Here is a 22,848-nt window from a genome sequence, read left to right as displayed (position 1 = left end):
AGGCATCTATGATCCAAAAAAGATGTAATTAAAGAAAAAAAAGATATTTAACATTTCATTTTGTTTCTAGAGTAAGCCATGCGACCAAAGCCACATAATAGGTTTATTTTCTCTCTCACTAGCTGGAATGACCCACTCCGGTTTCATGATGCTGACCTGATTGCTTAGTCCCGAGGTAATGGTTGTGTTTTTTTCAGAGTTCTGTGAATAAAGGCACAGAAGTCCCTTTAAAATGCAAGCTAAGCAAAAACTCAGCCTAGGAAACTATAATCTATTTTTTGAAATATACTTTATAAGAAAGTACAAAGTGAGGTTACTATTTAATAATTCTATTTATTTAAATTTTTTTTGACAAAGAAGCAAGAGTCCCCAGCTTCTGCTGAGCTCAGATTCGTACACACACAGCCATTCAATGTCAGCAGATAAGGATCAGACATTGTAGATTTTATGGGTTTTCTCTAAAGAGAAGCGGTTAAAACTTCACAGATTGAATTGAGGATTATCATGGCCCCTATATGCTGCAAATATTTTTTTCTTATAACAGACATTAGAAGGCATCGTTGGATGAACCATTAGCACCACTACCTGGAGCAAGCAGAAATCAGATATGGTATATTGACTTTTTTTTTTTTTTTTTTAATTTGTTCTTATATCTTGTCTGTTGACTTCTTTGAGGAACGTGAAATTGGTTTTGGCGGTTTTTAATGGTCACTACATGATTTACACTGACTAATTTATCTTCCTCCATGTAACTGACTGGCATCACTGGTTTGACATATCAATTAACATGTTGTCACTCTTTTCTTCCCACATTACTCATTACTAGGTCACCTTCACTTATATACCATCATTATATCATTTCATTGCATAACTATTTTCATCACTAATTTGACATGTGTATTATTAGTGCTTCTGTTTTCTGGATGCAAATTAGATGAAATATAATTTGACTTAGAATTCAAGAATGTTTCTCTTCTCAAGTGTTAGAAAATTTCATAATACATATTTCATGTTCTCTTTGTCTTAGTACTTCCTTTTTTATTATCAGATACCTAAGTCTGCACATGATAAGGGATTTATGTGTTTAAAATTAATACAGCAGCAAAATTATGTTTTTGAAAAAGCAGTAGAGCTTCCCAAGGCGTGGACTTGGGTATGTCAGAATGGGATCCAAAATAGCTAGCGCACAGAGTAAAGACAGATCCGCTGTCAGCCAGTAAGGATTCTTTGACAGAAGGATAACCAAAATCATCCCTTATCAGAGCAAAGATTCAGAGACTACCTCTATTCATAGCGTGACTCATAGACTAAAGCCCTCCCCTCCATTTCCCCACTTAATTCTTCCATTTCAGAGGCGTGAGCCAAGATCACATCTGGAGCCTAGCTGGGGACAGTTGCAGTGCTGTCCACTTAAGTGGCATGGCAGGCAGGCCTTATCTAGGACAGGAAAAGCCAGACTTTCAACTTTCCTGTCAGATTCAGATGTTTAAAATTCTATGGTTTAACCTGCTGGGAGGCTGCCTTAATCAACAAGTAAACATGCCTGTCTGAGCAGAGCATATGCCTTTCTGCTGAAGTTGCACCAACATTTACCAAAGGACGTGTAGGTGGTGAGCAGAGCAGGGTACTGCAGCTGTGAAGCAGAGACCTGTGTTCCTTGCCTCTGTGCAGCTACTGTTCCTATTTGAATTTTGTATTAAACAGTTATTGGTTACAATGAACAGGAGACAGACACAAGATATGCTGTTACTGTGATTAATATAGTTGTCGGGGGTTTTTTCGGAAAAATAAGCCATTCTGCTTATCTGAAGGAAAGAGTAAAGTTATCCACATGCCATATTAAAATATCCTGGGGAGCATTCTGCTTTGTCTCTTATTGTCTTTCCCTCTCTGGTCCATGTGACTAAACTTCTCTCATGTGAGAGCAGAGAAAAAACCTTCCATTACCTTGGAAAGAAAGACCCTTGTGAGGGGACAGTGAAGTTTTAGGACAATCACCTTGCAGCCACAAAAATAGCTAGAGGTATCCCACTAATAGCGACTTAAGATCAGATTACAAAACTACTTTTCCAAGGCTTATGCAATCTCCATATTTCAGACAAACTCTCCTGTTAGTCTTTACATTGGAAGAAAAATAAGTAAAACTTCCCTAGCTCATGTAGCTTTTTTCTCAGATGTTATGATATTCATATTTATAGGAGAGTTTACATGTATACTATACCCCAGGGAGTTTCTCTCCACTCTAAAACACTGATTAGTATTTCCTTCATGCCTGAATCAAGTTCAAAATGATAGCAACTAGAAGCAAGGGAGGGGAATCCAAATCTTTTTCTCTCACAAATCCCTTGAACCTTACAAGAGCTTAAAAGATAAGGTGAAAAAAACCTTTCATGTAGAGCAATTGTTTTACTATTTTTCTCAATCAGATGACACCAATTGTTTTTAAAATCAAAATCAAACTGCTTGTACTAACCCACAGAAATAACCCGATTTTGAAAACCAGCTTAATCTGGCTATTTCTATGGTTAATCAATCTTTCTCTAGCGTAATGTGTTCTATAGATATCCCATTTTTATGTAGCTCCTCTGTTTTGCTTTCTATAGATATATTTTTAACACATGATATGTTTAGGAGATTGGGATAAATAAAGCCTCTTCCTCAGTCTAGAAGACTAGTGGTAACTGTATTTTTGAGAAGAGCTTAAAAAGCTTGGCTTAAATTTTAATCCAAACATTTTGTAAAACCAAGCAGATGGCTGCTGGTACTGTAGCATTATCTAACTGAAACAAGTGCTAGAAACTCTAAACACTTGTACATGCAATGAAAATATTACTGAATTTAAATCATCAAAACAACAAGCTCTTTTCAAAATTAGCACATCCTTTGGTGACACGGGAGGCATACACATACACCAAGGAAGGAAGACTGCTTATTTTAAGGTGGTAAACTGTACGTATTGCAATAATAATGGCTTAATACTTCTAAAAGGAAGGACACTTTAAAAGTGACAAGACATATAAATATGATTGATAAGATGATAACAAGATGATTTTCAAGTGAGTAGTTTAGAAGTAATCTAGGTCTGCTACATAGCTGCCCTGTTCATTTTTTGTTTCCTACCCACATTGGCAGCAGAAGGCAGAGTTACTAAGGGGGTTATGCATTCTGTTCCTTTAATATAAGTGTTCTGATTTAGTCATTACTGAATTGATCACAGCAAAGAGACCATTTCCAGTTTCTTTAAGCAAAGTGCTTGTCTTAGCCTCTGAACACATTTCTAGCCAGTGTCACCACTTATCTGGTAAGGCCACTCCCAGGAAAGGGTTTTCTCACATCACGTCCCTGGAACTGCCTGCACTGTATCCCTGGAAAAGGCTCAAAGAAGGAAGGAAGCTGATGTAATAAAGGGCAGAGGCATGATATCACCCTCTCCTTATGCTGCAAAGGCACATGAACCTTTGTAACAGACTTCCTCCTGCCACTGTCAAACACAAGAGTAATTACTGTCAGAGAAACGAGTTTCTAAAGGGGGCTGCCTTGCAGGGTTCATCCTGGCAAGGTGGCAATACTTCTCAGTTCAAGCTCCCCTCTTAATGTAACCGATCCAAACCTAAATCAAAAGTGGGCTCAAAATGAGTACCTTCCCTTGGCCATAGGTAAACTTCTGAAACCTCTGCAATGAATCTATAAACTACTGCAGCGTTCACCTGTAGTTCTCTATACTGATACCCTACTTTCTCTCCAGGCTACATTTCATGATCTTGTTGCCTCCTCCATTCCCCTGTAGTCTGAAAGTCCCTGACACTCGGGACTGCAGGACATCTCAAACTGTGAGACGATGTAGTAAGACTGGGTAGAGTGGGAAGACTGCAAGTAGAGGTCCACCGGTCCAGCTCTGCATCATTTCCAGCCCTGCCTCACTTCTTCCTGCAGGCCTTTCTGGGCCAATGCTCCTAAGCCAGGCTTTCTCTGCAGTTTCCCACCTCTCCTTCACCCTGCCCCAGCAATGTCCTCCCTGAGTTTCTTGCTCTGCTTCCAAAAGTCCTCCCAAAATGTTCCCCAAATCCCTAGCTCCTCACGTGCATTATGCACTCTTTGTCTGTAGTCACTACCCCTTGTTTGGGTAATTATGCTGCGGGAGACAAGCACCAGTTGGCTGCTGGTATTATAAATATTATAAATCACTGGAATTTCCACTAATTTCGAACACTGGAAGTCATTCTGTTCTCAGATTCTCATTGAATCAATGATAATTTTTTTTTTCTGAATGTGTATTGTGTCATAGTGGTCTCCATATATATTTTGCTTTTTTATAAACAGAATTTTGATTTTCTTATTTTTTTTATCAAGAGTATGAATTTGTAAAAATTAATGATCTGCAATCCTCTATGGACAACATTTCAAAAGAAATACAGGTGGGCAACATACGTTTTCTTCTTGCCAATCAAGCTAATCTAATGGCTTCTGATAATACCTAGCAAAGTCCTCACGGTCCACAGGCTGCAGGTACTACTGCTTATGGAATTTGACATTTCCTATGTGAGTCATGGTTTCTTCTCCCCAGCTGGCTTGTCTTATCTCTAAATGAGCCAGAAAGAATCACTGAAGTTTTTCAGTTCTCCAAGAAAACGTGGGAAAAGTTAAAGGCCATCTAGGATCTTACAGATGACCCTAAATATTTTCCACCCCTCTTTTGCTAAAGATGGCTGCTTTTTGCTATATTTAGGGACCCTAGGCTTAGACTCCCTAAAACATGCAGTAGATGATTTTACTGTCTTGAAGATAGTCAACCTACTTTATTGTCTTATTTATGACACTACCCATGCATACATCTAGATGTAAATCCTCCTGGTTTCCTCCTGTGAAAAGTGAATGGAATTAGCTCTGCAGCCACAAATTTCTCTTGTCATGTTGTTTCTCAGCAGATTCTGTGACTCTGTGTGTCCTCTGACCAGGAATGCTGTCACTGTACTGTCACCTCACTGGCAATGACCAAAAAAAAATGGTATCTTTCACAGATCAATCCTAGGAAAAAAACATGTGGTTGGGGCTAGCCTTGAGGGTTTTAGGGTTGATTCCTCCCACCCCCCAGTAAAATAAAAACACTTTGGCTTGGAATCTGTTACACAATTTCTTCCAGACCACCCATATTACAAGGATCCATAATCTTGCAATCATGCACTGAATACAGAAGAGTAATCTCTTGTATCATATGTCAAGGACTGAATAAACAGTGGTGTTTTTTCCTCTGTATATGTTCAGTGAACATTCCCTACTGCAGACAGACTGGGAATTCACACAAACTAGCATGCCCATCTTTTACACAGCCCCTTTTTAAATTCAGGTGGATGACTTGGCAAGATACTATGGGACTCCTTGATGTACAGATGCTCTGAAGTGTAACAGATTTGATTAGAACACTAGGCAGCTTGATTTCTTGTACAAGATTATCTCATGGTTTCTCCCTCATGTGCCACAGCAATAAATGAATGATAGCTCTGAAGTTAACTGGATGCTATTCAACTTAGATGATGTTTGCTTTCAAGTCAGAAGTAATACAGACACAAATACAGGAAAAGGAATCTAGACAACACTGTGTGCCGGTCTGACCCACATACTGAACTTGAACAACCTAAAAGAACTACAAAAATCAGATAGATAATATTTTAAATACTATTTGAAAGCTTCTTTCTCCTATTCCTCAGACTTTAAATCCTGCCTTCCAACACTGCACAGACATTTTCACTTCAGCAGATGTTTCCCCTTTGAGCTTTTCCTATTTAATATATTTCAAACTGAAGTCTCAAGCTGCTTGCTCACCTCTCTCTACTTCAATGGATCAGTTGACATGGAAGGAGAAAAATAGCTCAAGCAGATGTTTCAGAAGCTAGAAATGTTAGGAAAAAAAAGTGCAACTTGCTAATGTAGATTTTATATTTGTGTATGGCAGCATTAACAGATGCTCACAGACTAATAACTACTTCTATCATTTTCTATGGAAACTGATAGCAAATTTGAATTTTAAAAAGTTGCTTTGAAAAGCTCACATAGAGTAATATGATTTATTACATACAGTGAAAGACAATGAAATTTTTCTGGAGAAGCATTTATTGTATTTCAAACAAATGAAAATGACAGATCCTTGCCCCAAGGAATTTAGCAGGTTGTGGCTTCCCTGTGTGTGGGTGTACAAAAAGCTGAGAAGGAGAAATTAGCCTCTCTGCACTGAGCTTCACAAGACCCAGGCAGTCACAGGCCTACACTCCTTTTTGTCCCTTTTGCTCTTACTACAATAAAAGTAATACAAAGACACCTCTAGTATATCTTGGTTGCTGTGACTATGCCTCTTAAATAAGAACAAGCAGGGTTAGTGCACGTATTTGTACACACTCTCCTGATTTGATTGGCTAATGGCAGCTTCAAAAATGTGAAATACGTTGAGCACCACCAAAAGGTTTACAAACTATTGAAGGCTACCCAGACCTTTCTATAAGTGATGCTTTGGTGGGTGTTAAAAGACAAAGAATTTCCAACAACTTATATCCTAGAGCTCAAGTCTAAAGAGGGTGTACAAACTATGGGAAAAGCCAAGCCTGTTAATGTATTTGTTAATACTCATCTTCCTAGTCTCTTTTTGAACTTAGGTTTCCAGGCTGAGGACCAGAGTAGAGATAGTTCTAGGGAGCAACAGGAGCTGGCTCAATGGAAAGGACTATCTCTGACAAAGACAAGCTACGGGAAACAGAAGCCATTAGGAGCACTATTTTAGGGTATCTTTTGCAGTCAAAGAAGGCTGGTTGGTGGAACAGTGAGAGTTTACACAGGATAGAATTCCACAAACAAGTTCAAGTTTGGCACCTGATTGGATTAGTTACTGCTCATACAAATAGTATGGAAACTATTCCAATTTAAATATATTCAATGAGGCGGTGGAACTAGATGATCTGCCCAAGGTGAGATAGCAAACTGTGGCAGAACTGAAAACAACAAAATCCCACTCCTCTTAGATACTCGTCTGTCCTATTCTAAGTCTCAGCCATGGACTTTAACTGTGGGAGAGTTCTGCCTTGCAACAAAACCTTATAGAATCATAGAATCATTTAGGAAGCCTACAGAAAACATCAATCCATTTCCCCTTCACATCCATGGCTGTCCAAAAATTCTTTGGTTTCAGCAAGATCTGAAGTGGTCTTTTACAAGTGAAAAATTAAGGAACTAGATTTCTTTTCCCTTCAGTTTTCAGTGATAGACATTTTCACACTACATAATGGTGTAAAAATGTTAGTCATATGCTAAAAGCAGCATATGCTGATGTGCTACAATGGTTTTTTTTAACGCATTTTTATAACATGCTTTATGTTTTCTATACTGAGAGATGGAAGAAGCTTGAAGCACCTGAGACAATAAGAATGCACAAAGCTGCAGGGAACACACTTCAGACAATAGTCATTACATAAGCAGCAGCAAATTATATTTTAGCATGTCTAGTTATTTGTGAACAAAAACCTGAGTTTTGTTTGTAGACTAGAAATAAATCTTTACACAGGAGAAGAACAGATTGTTATGGCAGCTGAAAATTGCAATGGTATGGCAAAAAATACTACACATTTAAATTTAGACCTATAGACATAGTTAGCACGGTGGGAGGTTTGTATTCTCTTCCCATATTTTTGAATATATTTTTGATACAGTGTTTGAAGCATAGTTAACATAGAATAGGAAGTAAATACTCTCTTCCTCCCTTATTTACCTTCCTTTTCTTCCAATTATACTTTGGGTCAGAACTTATATCAGCTGAAGTGAACTGCATATAATTCCTTAACTTTACATATGGAGGACTGGGGGAATATTTTATACTTTTCTCCCCAGAATTCTCTTCTCAGCCAGTTTTCTAAGAAGTAAAAAGGGAGTAACACTGGTCACTGTATTCAGCAAAGTTACCTGAGCACCACATGATTTTTTTTTACACAATAGTCTTTTGCTCCATAATTTCAAATAAAAGGTGCATAAAGTTGTTCTTAAGTGAAATTGTGAGAATTCCTGAGCTAAATCCGTAGCAAATTTATTTTACATTTTCTTTTCTATATTTTACTGAATGGGTATCACTTAATGAAAAAATCAGCAAGATATATGCACACTGTTGTTTAGGTTAGTCAAACAGATGCTCTTAATTCTGAAGATACGTTTAGAATGCTGGGTTTAGATACAGTGCCATTTGACACTGGTTTATTGATCAGAATATACCTACCCATTTTTCATTAAAGGTATAACACATGTTGCAAGCCTATGCCCCAAGCTGGGCCCACTCTGAGGCGGGGTTTGACTACATTATTATCATTGGTCCCTTAATGCTTATACTGCTCTGTGATTCCCTGCTCAAGACTGGTATGAAAGCCATTTTTAGCAATTAATTTTCTATTTATTTTTCAGTTATTAGTGTTTGGAAGCATACGATAAAAAAAAAAAAAGAGTATACTTTTAATAATTTAATGTAGAAACATTTGCATTATCCATTCTAGACATTTGCCTAAGTGATCCACTCTTTAATCCTATGATCTTGAGATCTTATCATTCTATGGAAAAAAAAAAAAGTTAGAAAATGAGTGCTGGGTTTTTACTTAGAGAGGAATAAAAATATTCTTATTTTCAGAGGTGAGTTCATGCATTTTCATTGGTACTAAAAATGTTTTCGACTGTGTGTACTTTCAGTATTAATTCATTCATTGAAATAGTATTAAAATAATATAAAGGAACTGCTTTTAAATTCACCTTAAAAAAATGTCTAAATTCTTGATCAAGTGAAATATGCACAGAGCTGTGCTTACACAATATATAGTGGTTTTCCTCTGGAATACAGTATGACAGTCTTCTCAATATAGCATTTGGGTGGGAAAAAAATGACTAAAATTATGTAATTTGACTTAGATAATATAATTTCCAAAATTTGTAATATTTATGCTTTAAGCATCTAAAACAATAATTTAAAGATAAATTAGTAAAATACTTTAAAGAAACATAATTATGTACATAACTACATAAATAAAAAAATAAAACCACAGATAAGTAAATCTGTATCACTAAAAATAACTTTATATTAAAAAAAGGATCCAGAAATAAGTTCACTTTCAAATTGCATATTAGTCTACTCTTTGATTCCATTAAAAAAAAAAAAAGTGTAATGCAAAAACTTTTAGTGAGGTAAATACTTATGAAGTATTGATTGACAACACTCCCAAATTAATTCCCCTACTCACAAACCAAAGGAAAAGTATCTGTCTAGTTTCTCTACCTCAGACAAGTTTCTCTTCCTGATAGGCATACCTTTTCTCCTCCTGGTCATTCTTCCACCTCTGACAGGCATTGCTGATAAGGAACCAGGCAGTACCTGCCTCTTCAGGAGTAAAAGCTTGCCTCATTCTTGCCTACACTTCTGTGAATTAGTTACATGAAAGCAGGATGTTCAGTGATCACCTAGAGCCAGAGCATCTGACAGACATCATAGTATCATTCAATAATTTAGATCAGAAAGGATCTCTGGAAGTTCTCTCATCCAACATCCTGCTCAAAACAGGGCTGGCTTTGAAGTTAGATCAGGTCATTCAGAGTCAAATCCATTTGAGGTTCAGGTACCTCCAAGGTCAGAAATTCCACAGCTTCTTTGTGCAAGCCGGTCTGATGTTTCACCACCATCACTGTGAATTTTTTTCCCTTAGATTCTATTGGAATTTCTCTTGAAACTTGTGTCTTGCATCTTACACTGCCATTGTGCACTTCTCAGAAAAGTGGCTCTGTCTTCTCTATAACTACTCATTAAAGGAAGTTAAGAGAGCATTTAAGTCTCTTCTATATTTGCTTATGTATCCATAAGTTGATTTTACTCAGCTGGATAGTACTTCACTTCCTCAGACTCTGCCAGTTGCACAGGAACCAGGAAAGAGCTGTGAGAAGTACCTTATTTATACAGCTAGCCTTCTGCCACACTTGCCTGATTCCTGCATGTTGGAACAGCCCATTCTTGTGCTTTGAGGAGCCTGACCTAGAGTTTTCCTTCTCTGACCTTGGTGTTCCCTTTGCTGTTTCTCATTCTTTTTTCCCATCCCTCCTCTTCTTCGTTCTGTCTGATGTTTTCTGCCTTTAGTTAAATATGTTTATCCAGAGACATCACAAATGTCACCAATGGGCTCAGCTGTGTCCTGCAGAGGATCTGTTGTGGAGCCAGCTGGGTCCAGCATGGGGCAGTCCCTAACATCTTCCCACACAGGCCAGCCCTGCAGCTCTCCCACTACCAAAACTTTGCCACCTACACCTAATACAATACTATATTTCCATGTAGTTCTGAAAGTGTGGCAATCGTTGTGCTTACTCCTGAAGACACCCTGAGACTCTGGGGAAGCATACACCTGCATTTTCTGAACTATGATAAATGCTTTAAAATGCTTTAACAGCTTATGCTGATGTGACTTTAGATACCTGCCATTAAGTATTAGATTTAAATCAAGATTTGCAGCATGTGACTCACTGGATGGTAATGCATGCTATGCAAAGTTAAAATGGTTTCTGTTAACTTTTGCTCTAATTTTGCAATCTGTAACCTAAGATCTTAGTCATTGGTCTCTTGCACCACAGTGAATTGGTTTAATTTGATTTACTTAAGTATAATTCTTTGCAATTTATACTAATTTACTATCACCTTCAGTTTACTTCCAACTCTATATATCACTTCCATTCAAATCTGTAGAGATGAATGCTTTTGTTCTTTTGAGACATCACTTAAACGGGTAAGGACATTTTCACTCAAGATAGTTTTTTGCCAGCACAGAGTTGCAGAAACAGCAAAATATTAACAACACATTTCTTTCAAATGTACTGATTTAGGATTTTGTAAAGTAAAAGGCATGCGGAATTTCAAAATACTAGTTGAAAATATATTTATTTATTTATTTAGTGTAATAATATGGGACCTATGTTGATAAAGGGAGGAATGTGAGTGAGTGGGTGAGCTGTTTGATATTTTTTACTTGGACTCCAAAGCCCAATAAAGGTCAACTAAAAAGGTAGCTACAGAAAAATATTTTCTTTTGTATAAGAAGTGTTCTGATTTTGTTTTCTGTTTTTACACAGGGTATTTACAGTGTATAACTGTTAATTTTGATTTCTTTGTGTCCTGCTGTGGCATAGAATTATGGTAGCAGGTCAACAACAGTTAATGGTTTCCTACATTTCTATTGCTTATTAAATGATTGTTCCATTGTATTCCCTTTTTTTTTTTTTAATTTCTCCAAATATAAGCTAATATTTAGATCAACTAAACTGTTCCAGATTGTATAACAATATTGAAATTGTGAGTTCTTTAGCCTCCAAAATAATCCCACAATATTTCTTTCTGGTGCCAAAATTTTACTTATTATTGCCCCACCAGGGCCAAGGAGCTAGAGCTACACAAATACTGGCTCCTCTGTGCTGCAAAGCTAATGCAATCCAGCTGTAAAGGGAAGCTGAGTGAGCATGAGATTCTACGGAGCAGTGCAAAGACACAGACTGGCTGTGAGAATCGGATCCAGAACATGTTTCCTTTGATATAGGTTTTTTCTGTCTAAATGCATACACTTATTTCTCTGCAGTATCTCTATTCATATCCCCAGGTCATATCTTGTGACATGTGCTTTATCCTTTCAATCTCATAAATGTTTTAGTTGTATGCCTTTGAATACGCCTTTACCCTGTCTTGCTTGTTGTTCTTGTGAACCACTCCTTTCACATCCATGATCTCATTTCTGACACAGTTTCATTTCCCTTTCCCCACTACTTTATCCAAACAACAGACCAGAAATAACATCACTCAGAAGGTATATTTGATTCTCACCCCCACCACCAAATGTTGACATATAATGAAGCTAACACATTTTCTTTGCATCTTCATTCCTTTAATAATGTAATGTCTGTTTAACCTAAGTGGCCAAAAATGGAAAGAGGATTCTTGGAATAAAAGCAAGGCTTTTGTAAGACACAGAGTGAACACTTTCTTTTAACAGGAAAAGCAACAAATAAAATGACAGGGTGGCTACTCCACCTCAGGAAAGGTTTCCTAATACCTCTGTCCTTCAGTCTTTTCTTGTGTCTCTAGGCAATAAAAAGGGAGTAGCAAAGAGCATAGAAGCAAGAAAATAGGTCATTCCTTGTTTAAAAGTTCATGCTGCACAGCGGTTCCTGTCCTCAAAAGCTATTTTATTTCAGAAAAGCAGCAGGCTGAGTGCAACACATTGTGCAAAAGTTATTCAGTACAGTCTTTTGGGGGTTAAAAAGCCCAAACAGACAACAAAATAAAATGGAAAAAACCACAAACCACTGAAGACCAAAACACAGAATAGTTGCCATAGTAAAATAAGAACCTGTGTTTTACTAGAAGAAAGCCAACATTGCATAATGCAGTCCTGATCAACTCTTTTCTTGATATAACATTTTGCTCTCAAGGGAAGCGTTTAAATAGATCCATAGATTTTACCTTGATTTGACTTGGACAGAACTACACTCTGGAAGATGCAGAACTTGACCGACTCAGTAAGCATGCACATTAACTGTCTTCTGTCCTCTTGTTTGGTCCTTGCTTATAGATATTGCTGACAAATGGGATACGTTCCTCCTTGCCTACAGCATTTATACAATACAGGTGTGGTTGACATTAGTCACAAACAGAATAATCAACATTTGAAATAATTTTCTGGAGTTCTCAATTATTTTTATGGTGGTTGGCATTGTACTTCTCATTTCATTACACTGAAGCCATTTTTATCAAGATGCTCAGCAGATTGCAATGCCTTCCCAATCAAAGCTCTAAAGTACTGGCTACGTCTGCATTACATCGCCTTTCCTGGTAATTTGATACTGTTAACCAGTCTCCTTGAGTGCAGTACCTAAGTTCTACAGAACTTCTCTTTGACCTTGCTGGTTCAGTTTCAGAGAGACCTAACTCACAGTGCTCCTTGATAAAATTCACTGATAGCTGTATTTACCCTACAGGGTACACCAACTTTCTCAGTAATTCACCTGTTGCTATTCAAGTTTCAGCAGTAAAGTTAGCTGATGAACACAGGCTGATGCACTTCAAAGAACTACTTACCGTTCAATCTTCCTCTTTTCTGCAGAGATGCTTTTGTCTAGTAAGGGGAAATGCACAGCAGTGAAGTTAATACGCTCATGAGAGTCAGATTACATTGAATGGGACAGGACAGGGAGAAAGGAAAAATATCAACAGGACGTAGATATTCAATGTGAATCTAAAAGGCAAATGCATTACTATGGATTTGTGTGATTCCTAGACTAAGCAGAAATAATGGCTACGCAAAGGTGCACAAGCTGCATCCACACATAAGCCTGAGATCACCATGACACAACTATAGCATATCTTCCACCAGCTGCTGAATGTTCCATGACCTGTGCTGCACATACTATACGTACAGAGTCATAAACGTGCAATGACTGCTCCCCTTCTTTAGTCAAGATCTTACTAGACCTTAGGTAATCAAATACGAAGATCAGTAAGCAATTGTACCTGGTACCCATACATTAAGAATCACATAAATGTATTACACTGTATAAAAAGACAAGGTTGAGGCAAGTGTCAGATAGACAAGAATAAGCAAGCAGAACACAAGGCAGTGGCAGATGCAAATACCAATATTAAAAACTCTTATCAAATAGTTTTATTTAGCTCTCAACATGAGTGCAGATTATTTTTGAACATCAAGGACAAGTAGCACAAGTAACATGGGGAAACACACTAATACAGGGAAATAGAGTAGCTGCTACTAGTAGCAAGATAAATTGAGGAAAAACCTCCTGCATCCTCTTCTATTGGTGTCAAAAATGTGGTGAGTTTTCTAGTCACATTTCTGTACTTTTTTTTGGTGATCCTACTGTAACAGCAGACAAGGAAAGTTGTTCATTTCCATCTGCAGTGTCTCCAACTCAGGAGTCAGAAAATCTGGACAAAAATTAGGTTGAAAAACAGACCCTAGAGTAAAACCTAATAAAAGTTCATTAATACGCTATGGAAAAGAAGTCTGAAAATGCCCTCCAGTCTACTAGTCCTTCTAGCTCTTCAGGATCCTCTTCAGCTCTTCTGTTAAAAAAGCCGCACTTTTTACAATGCATATCAAGACACAGGCCTAATTTGCTATATCATGTCTTCATTCATGTTCCTTCACACACATCCCACGGTCTGCCATCTTCATGTGCCAGTTTTTCTTTTGTTCTGCACCTCCCTTCATATGATCCTATTTTCTTTTTCATTACTATGCCTAAAATTGGAGCATCTTTTGAGCCATTTCAACCTCTTCTAATTTTCTACTTACCCAAATCCAGCACACACCATTACTTCTGCTCTGTTATTGGATGCTCCAATCAATATATTATGGCTCAGGCAGAATGCAAAATTATCTTAGAAATGCACATGCAAATAAAAAATAATTACATACTAAGAAAGTGAAATTGCACCTTTCATGCATTACACAAGAAGAAAAAATATAAAGGGAGCGGGGAAAGGAATTAAAGTGATCTCATAATTTTAAGAAAGCAAATGTCCTTAGAAGCCACTTCTACAATAAATGTCACCTAAACCAAAATGAGGAGAACCAGCACTTCATAAAATTATTTCATAAGTAAAAGTTCAAGTTTTACAAAGAACCGTACAGCCCTGCTTTGAAATTCCAGCCTTACAATTAAGACAAAGGCAATTTTAAGGATCAAGAAGAGCATAATAATCATAAAGATTGATGAATATGATGATTAAAAGTCTCTTAAGTTAATTACTTTGAGATAACGATGGAATCCAAACTTGTATCTTAATGGAAGATGATAATCTAATTGCAAAGCTGCTCCAGATGTGACTATACCAGAGGGAGGTACAAGACAGTATCAGAGTTCAGGTTTATTTTGCTGCAAGAAGGAACATAAGGATTTTTCTATGAACTACACAAGATATATACATTTGGCTTAGGTGGTGAATTGCAAAGCACCCCATCAATACTGCTATTAGAAAAGTTCAGAGCCTAGCAACATCTAAGAAAAATACATTTATGGAAGAAAGGCGCCTTTCCAGATCTTCCCTAGAATCCCTCCCCATGTCACCAAATAGCTTTCTTCTCCCCTCCATCAATCCAAAAACATTAGGTTATTGGAAAATCCTTACTCCCTTAGGACCTCTTCAGATTTGTGACGTATGTCCTGAGCTGCATATTACAGCAAGGGGCTATTTTGGCTTACATTCTAACAGAAAACAAATAAAAATCACGTGCAACAGAATAAAAATGTATCTCAATACAAGTCATCCTTCCACACAACCGAGCTCAAATATCCAGTTCTCATTAGACTTATCATGACATTAATAAGAAGCATAAGTCTCATGCAACTTTTGTCTTTCTAAGCCGTTTAGTACAGTATTTCACTGCCAAAGTTTTCCTCAGAGACTTATCTTCAAAAGGTAATTATAAGGAAATTCCAGGGTCACAAAGGTTCAGGTTCCCCAACACTCCATGTCTTTCTCCCTCAAAAGTTACTACTTTTCTGTCTAATCCCAGACAGCTTAATTTTGGCAAGAAAAGGAAAACATGGGCAGAAATACTGCCATTGTCACAGGCACAATTAAGAAATAAATGTGACAAATGAAAAGCTGAAAGATAGGAACTTCTGCATACTAAAAATATAGTTATTTAATGAAATCTTGCAGTCCCAAAGCTAGACTGTCCTAGTGCTGACAACGAAAACAAGGAGCAGCAGGCAAACACCACGTCGAGTCTGTTTTGCCTGTTACGGTAACTGGTGAGTGATCTCTCCCTGTCCATATCTCACCGCACGAGCCTTTCGTTATATTTTATCTCCCCTGTCATCCAACCAGCACCAACCCACTACACTATTGTCTCTCTGGTTTAGATCACATCCTGTTTTATCAACTCACAATTTATTTAAAAACCAGAAAATCTAAACTCACTCAGATACCTTTTTTTTTTTTAAATATTGAACTTCTGTACATATTGAGATAGTCTTTATTTTGGAAAACGTTTAGTATTCTCAAACGTTTACCTTTTACATTGAAACACGCTGTACTGCCTTCACATATTTAGTAAAATATATTTTAAGTTAGATCTTAACACGTTTCTGAGGGAAGCAAAAGTATTTTCCCACTTTCTTTCTAGCATAAGAGAACTGGACTAATGGAGTGGGGGGAAAAAAGCAGATTTTTTTTTCCAACTGTTTTGAAATACAAAACACTTGAAAAAAGTTATCTGAGTAAACCCCTTTCAATGGTGCAATTGCTCTTGGGAAATGTTTGAGGGAAAAAACAGTGCTTCTTACAGATCTTCTGGAGACATCCAACTGCCTTTCTAGTCTGAGAGACAGATTATTTAGACTGTGCATAAAGCAAGAAAATACTCCAAATGCTGTGTGTAAGCCACCTCCCAGAGCTACTGGAAGGACATGGTTGCCTTTCAAAAAAACAGTGCAAATACTTACCAGATTTTGTTGGGTTTGTTTTTTTTTCCCTAGGAGTTTGAGTCTTAATGTTGTTAAAGAAAAAGACAAATTCCATCTGATCACCAGCTTTCAAAAAGGGACACAGCAAGTTAATATAAATTGTTTTTTAAAATTGGAAAATCTTGCAAAAAACAATTAAAAACCCCAACAGAACACTGCAGCAAACCACATCAAATGAGACTAAACCTACAGAGTAATGTCCCATTTTTGCCAAGACTCACAGTTGCTTACTTTTATATTTGTCAATTTTGTTAATTTCAGTGAATAAAACTATATACAAGTCTTTCCAGAATTAAGATCTAATTTATTAATTGGAGAAAGCAGTAGTGAAAATGTAAATGAGTTAAGATATCTAAACTTCATTTTGAACTCTACAACAAAAAGATGGCAGAGTTCTCCTGACTATAGCAGAAACTTCATGAAAAGTAATTTCTTTATTCTGTCTTGTCTTTACTATTTGGAATGATAAAACTCCCCACATTAGACAAGCTTTTTAGGGTATGCAAGTATACCACAGAAATAAATCTGCATTTCAGACTAGAATTTGTGCTAAAACACTATTTCCCATCCTAGTTTACAAAGATCAGTTCCAGGTGTTCTCTAATTAACAGACTAGCAGGCTTTGCAGTTGCCATTCACATTATCTGTGTTCACAGATGTACATTGCTTCTTAATCCATCAAAGGCATTTTTTAAAATATAAAGGGAAAAGCAGATTATGAACTCTGAAAGATCATTGTAACCTATGTCAACTCAGCCTTTCTTACAGAAGCTTTATCCCTTTCTCCCTTAGAAACATCAAAACTCACCTGTTTTTTAGCAATGAACAAAAATTCCTGTTTAAAAAATTGGTGTCACATACATCTGTTTCTCCTGCCAAAAACTGTCACCACTTCCTTTCCTTGTGCAAACTATTAATGTAACTATTAATGTTAGACCAATTCTGCAATATTCAGAAAATAGGAAGTAGTACCTTTCTTCATAATTCCTTCCTCCATCCAAGGATTCAGAACAAGGGGCAACAGGCACAAACTGCCACACAAGAGGTTCCACTTGAATATGAGGAAAAGCTTCTTTACTTTGATGATGACAGAGCACTGGAACAGGCTGCCCAGAGAGGTCCTGGAGTCTCCTTCTCTGGAAACAGTCAAAACCCACCTGAAAGCAATTCTGTGCAACCTACTCTAGGTAAACCTGCTTTAGCAGGGGGTTGAACTGGATGATCTTCAGAGGTCCCTTCCAACCCTCACCATTGTGTGATTCTGTGACTCAGGGAACTCAGGTGAACAAGAATGAGTTAAATTAGAGGTCATAAACCATCGGGGGTGGGGGTGGGGTGTGGGAAAGCAACTGTTTTCTGTGATAGCAGAAGACAACATAACACTAATAGTAGGCTCTTTACAATGTATTTAATCACCTGTATATATTAGTAACCTCTTCTGTCACATGCAGTCATGCCACCCTCGCACAGATTTGGTCTGCTGGGTTTTTTAACCTCTATTACATTAACTAATTCACTCACACTGGCACTCATCTGCAATTGGACTCTGAGTGGTAAAATAAAGCTGTCATTAATTTACTGCAAACATATTCCTGCTCTAGATACTTAATTTACTTATGTCATCTTCAAAAAAAGAACTGTTGTAACAAAATATTAATATTGCTCTTTTTTTACCACCCATTTTTATAGTGTTTTCAACCACTGATCTCAAGACAGTCTTTAAAAGAAGTTAACTATAATTGCTTTCACTTTTGCTCTAGACAATCAATTAAATACAGTTTTTGTGAGCTGGTTATCAGTGAATCCATTTGAGTTTTCTAAACATGAGCATGTAATTAAATATATGCTAACTGGGAAACTCATGTGATGTAAAACCAAAGGTGTTAAGTCCGCAAATTTATGATACTTTTCCTGTAGGCTGAGTACTCAGGAAATATTTGAAAGAAAGGTGAGGTACAATATCATCTTTCTTTTATTAATTCAGTTCGTACCCCAAATCAGTGCACTTATCATCATTTTGGTATTTCCTTTACCACTGATTAACTCAGAATTTCATCTTCATAAACTAAAAATTAGAACTATTAAGGTCAATGTAGTTACATTGCTATAAAGTCTGGGTTAGTTATCAGTTTTAAATATTTCCAGATCATTAGCCAAGTGAAGGCTGATGTTTCAGCATGCAATTAAAGGCTGGGAATGTATCGGGCCACATGCAAATAACACCTGACATGATACACAATTTCTACTGTTGCCTCAGAGATTCTACAGTGACTTCCTAAAATGTTTGCCATGTTACCTTTTCTTTTACTATGAAGGGGAATGCTATCTCTTTATCTTATGCTGGCATTGCTAATTTACCAAGATATTCTCTGGAGCTATAATTCATCAAAGTGAAAGCCAAATAAATGCTACACTGGTGTATACAAGTGTTGCGCAGTTGAGCTTGTATCACTACAAATCACCTCACCAGACATCGGCGTTATCCCTTTTCTAAGTCTCAGTGGGCCATTTCTACCTCCAGGTAAACATGTTTGCAGGTAATTTTTGCACCCAGTTGGCTGATTTGGAGTTCTTGTGCAGTGTGAAGACCAGAGTTCAGATTGCAGCCTCAGGCTTTCACTGAGGACAATGGAAGCCATGAGAAAAAGCCCTAGCTTTTGAAAGACAAGGGGTGCCCATAAGTTAGAGGGGTAATACATGGGTTCAATAAGCTAAAATCCTTTCAAGGAAAGCTGGATTGTTTTCATCATCTTAGTGTTACGTTATCATTCACATATGAAAAAAAAAAACAATGAAGACAAATAGAAGTAGATGTATGCCCATTTAAAGCTAGGTAGTGACATGAAACAATGAAGAGATAAATGCATCACATAAAAGCAACTTTCTTTTCAGATCTTTTTTCACTGTAGGCTTTAAAGGAGCATTCATACCCAGAGCATGCAGCATATTGAAATTTGCATTTATAGTGCATGAACCAAATACCCATTTCATTAGTATAGTTCAGGAGAATAACAGAATTCAGCACAGTATAAGAATTTATTTACTGAACTGCACTAATGATTAAACTTGACAAAGAAATGAGTAAATGAAATTTGCTGTTTTAGTTGTACTTGCTAGCCAAAATATTTATGGACATAAAGACATATGATAAACACATTTGAAAAAGTAAAAAAAAAAATCAGAAAGTGGGGAAGAAAGGTAAAGGATTGTTGACTGCAGTAACACTTCCTCAGCAAAACTAGTTCTATCCAGCACTATAACTTCTAAAAAAAGAATCAGATCCAAACTCTGTGATATATGTTTGCATGCAATGTGAATGTAAATTGTATAGTATAACCTCTGCTCTAGGCCTTTTTACAAAAAAAAACCAATCTAGAATGCACTTAATCAAGTGCTCAGTATTAGTAAAATAGAGAATCCTTTTCATTTTATTTATTTGATTCATTTAATTGAGCAATTCAGATCTTTCAGTATTTGCAGGAAAGGCTGGAGCCTTAAACAGTATTGGCTGGTTTTGAGTCTGGATTCCAAATTATTTAAATCATCAAATATTCTAAATTATTGTAAAATGCTGAAAATGTTCAGTGTGTTCTGGATTTCACCTTTCTTTGATGAATCTGACAACAGTATTTGTGTGGCCATATGCCATGGGCTCTTACAGATTAAGAGTGCTCAGGTATCTTTACCCATAAAACCTAAATCATCAGATCATCAAAATTACTTATTGCACATAGCTGCGATATATGACTTCTTTGCTGCTGTTTTTTGACTTTAGGAAAATGAAAAATCCAAATCATTTTATGGGTATTTCTCATAGGAACAAATTAGGAACTTTCCAGAGAAAGATTTCAGCTACGTTAGTTGGGAAAAGAAACTTGGCCTTGGCCATCTGTGGATTAAAAAAATTGAGCTTCCTGGTGCCATGAAACCAAGCCTTGAAGCATAAAGCCTCTTACAAAACTCTGTATATCTTTGTTAATGCTTCAATGTAAGGATATAATAATATTTGATTATTTGATGCTGTAATTATTATGGTGCCTATATATTTCAAATGATTGATAAAGTTAACAGTTTATTAGAAGGCTAGTAAAGTTTGAATAAGACTAAACAGGTGTGGAGCGCATGTTCTTATGAAGAAATAAGTATTTACAGCTGTTGCAAGTAAGCCTAAAATAATTATGAAAATCATTAATCAGAGCCAATTGAACAAATTGTGTTTAAATTTCATGCAACCAGGGGCTCTTGGCTTAAAACAAAACTGTGTTTTCTTTGCTTCTCTCATACTTTCCTTGCTGTTCTCTCTCAAATTGTTGATCTTTTTATATTCTTGTATTCTTTCAGGCAGACAGAGGTATTCTCAGCTAAGCAGGAGATCTGTGAATGTTTATTTAACCAGCTTCAAGACTGAATCTGCAGTTACATTATTTGTATGGTTATTCCTACAACCTCCAGTGGAGATGGCTGTGTAATATTTTGCAAGTATTGTCTTACAAGTCTTACTTTTCTCTAGCGTTCACAGAATTCAGGACATGCCTTTATGTACAAAGATTAGGAAGTCTTGTAAAACAAAAGAATTTCTTGCTTCAAAACAGTAAGAATTATAGGTATAGGAAAGATGTCTCAGGTGGCTGGATAGAAGTGAAATATCTGAGTCCTTATCTTAAACAAATGCTTTGTCAAGTACCTTATTTCCTAACCTAATTCAAATGGACCTAAAAAAGGAAAGCTAATGAACATGACATGAAGTTCCACTGATTAAGACTCTGACATGGGGACAGTCACACTTCTATTCTCAGCCTTACTTTTGCTTTCTGTGTTAACAACTATTGGCTAACTGTAGAAACAGTCTTACAAAGAAGGAGTATGAACATTAAACTCGTTATTATGTAAACAACCTGACTGCAAAACCAGAGGTGGGGTGGTCCTTGGCTAATGGCTGGTTCAAGGGCAGCCTTGCAGAACATAAGGGTCTGAACTTCCTAAGGGAGCTGGTAAATCCAAGGTCTCAGTTTTATTCTATTAAGGCTGGGAGCATCAGTCTCAGCAGGAATTTTTTTGATAGAATCTGCACTGTCAGTATTATGTGTATTCCAAGAAAAGCTGTCAGTTTTAGGCCTTTCAAAGAATTTAGGCTCAGGCCTGGCTGAGCTGTAAATTTCAGACAGGTGTAGGAGAGAGACAAGTAACGAGCACACAACACTGCTGTGAGGGTAGCAGTTCTTTGCTTGCAAAGAGGAAATGAAGGCCCCTAGGAAATTGGTTTGGTAAAATTGAGTCTAATGTACAGTTTTACATGTATAAATAAGACAGGAATTTTGTGGATTTTTTAGCCACTTAAATTTTGCTGATTTGGTACACGATGACAGTTGCTTATGAACGTTATCAACAAATAAACCTTGGGCTATAAATAATTTGGGAAAAAATTGCTTCCTGCATAGTTATCTAGCTGTAGATAAACTTGAATAGTTTCTAATTCTCTGGTAATTTGTATAGTTCAAACATCACAAGTTGAGTTGTTAAAATGTACATAATTTCTCATCAAAAACAGATATAAAATTTTGAGTATCAGTAAAGAAATGTATCTATTATGAAAACAGTCAATGAATAAATTCAAATTTGGTTCTCAAAATTCTAGTAAAACTAATATGTACACGTAAGATTGTGCATTTGAACAGCATATTAAGCTATTTTAGCAGCAGAGATGACAGTTCGATTCAGGTGTACCAGAATGTTCTGAAGGAAAGTCAATGGAATGTTGTGTTTCACTGCCTCTATTATGTTCCTTCGTAGTCCATTTGAAGAAACAAGAATGTACAGATAAAAATACTACACATTTTTTGGCCTATAGTATTTAGTTCCCCTACACCAACTTCCTGACCAATTACATGTCATCATACTTGTGTAGTAATCCACCAAATACAGAAGTTCACATGGTTTTCCAGTTTTATTACAGGAGCTCCAATTGAAAAAAAAATCTATCAAATTGAACCCAGAGAAAGCTCAACCTTTCCTCTGATGCTAATTCATGTCTTGTTGAGGCAGAGATTACTCCCATACGAACAACCTGAGAACAGCTGGAGAAAAAAAAATAAGGAATGCATTAGGTTACATATAGCATCTATCTGCACAAACTCTTCCAGGCAAAATATCTATACACTTCTATTTATCCCAGGTTTCCTCACCTTTATCAAGACAGTATTTAACTGTATAATAATCAAGAGCACATTATGATTCTGATATTTTAATATCTTAAATCCTCCTTTCTATTAAACATAGACCTATGCATGAGTAGGTATTATGTCATGCAAGCATTTTCCT

At 36.7% G+C, this 22,848-nt stretch overlaps 1 long non-coding RNA gene across 1 annotated transcript in view; it reads right to left on the bottom strand.

The window, feature by feature from the left end:
- Window positions 1–409: 409 nt before the first annotated feature.
- LOC308063949 overlaps window positions 410–22,848 on the bottom strand; it is a 51,609-nt gene continuing 29,170 nt past the window's right edge. Inside the window, exon 3 of the long non-coding RNA XR_013928124.1 lies at window positions 410–22,604. This is a non-coding gene — a long non-coding RNA (uncharacterized lncRNA). The remainder of the gene's footprint in view (window positions 22,605–22,848) is intronic.

This window comes from Falco punctatus, assembly GCF_963210335.1.
Source record: "Falco punctatus genome assembly, chromosome: 1".
In the NCBI taxonomy this organism is placed as follows: Eukaryota; Metazoa; Chordata; class Aves; order Falconiformes; family Falconidae; genus Falco; species Falco punctatus.
The sequence above is the reverse complement of the archived record's forward strand: the minus strand, read 5'-3'. Positions and strand labels throughout refer to the sequence as shown.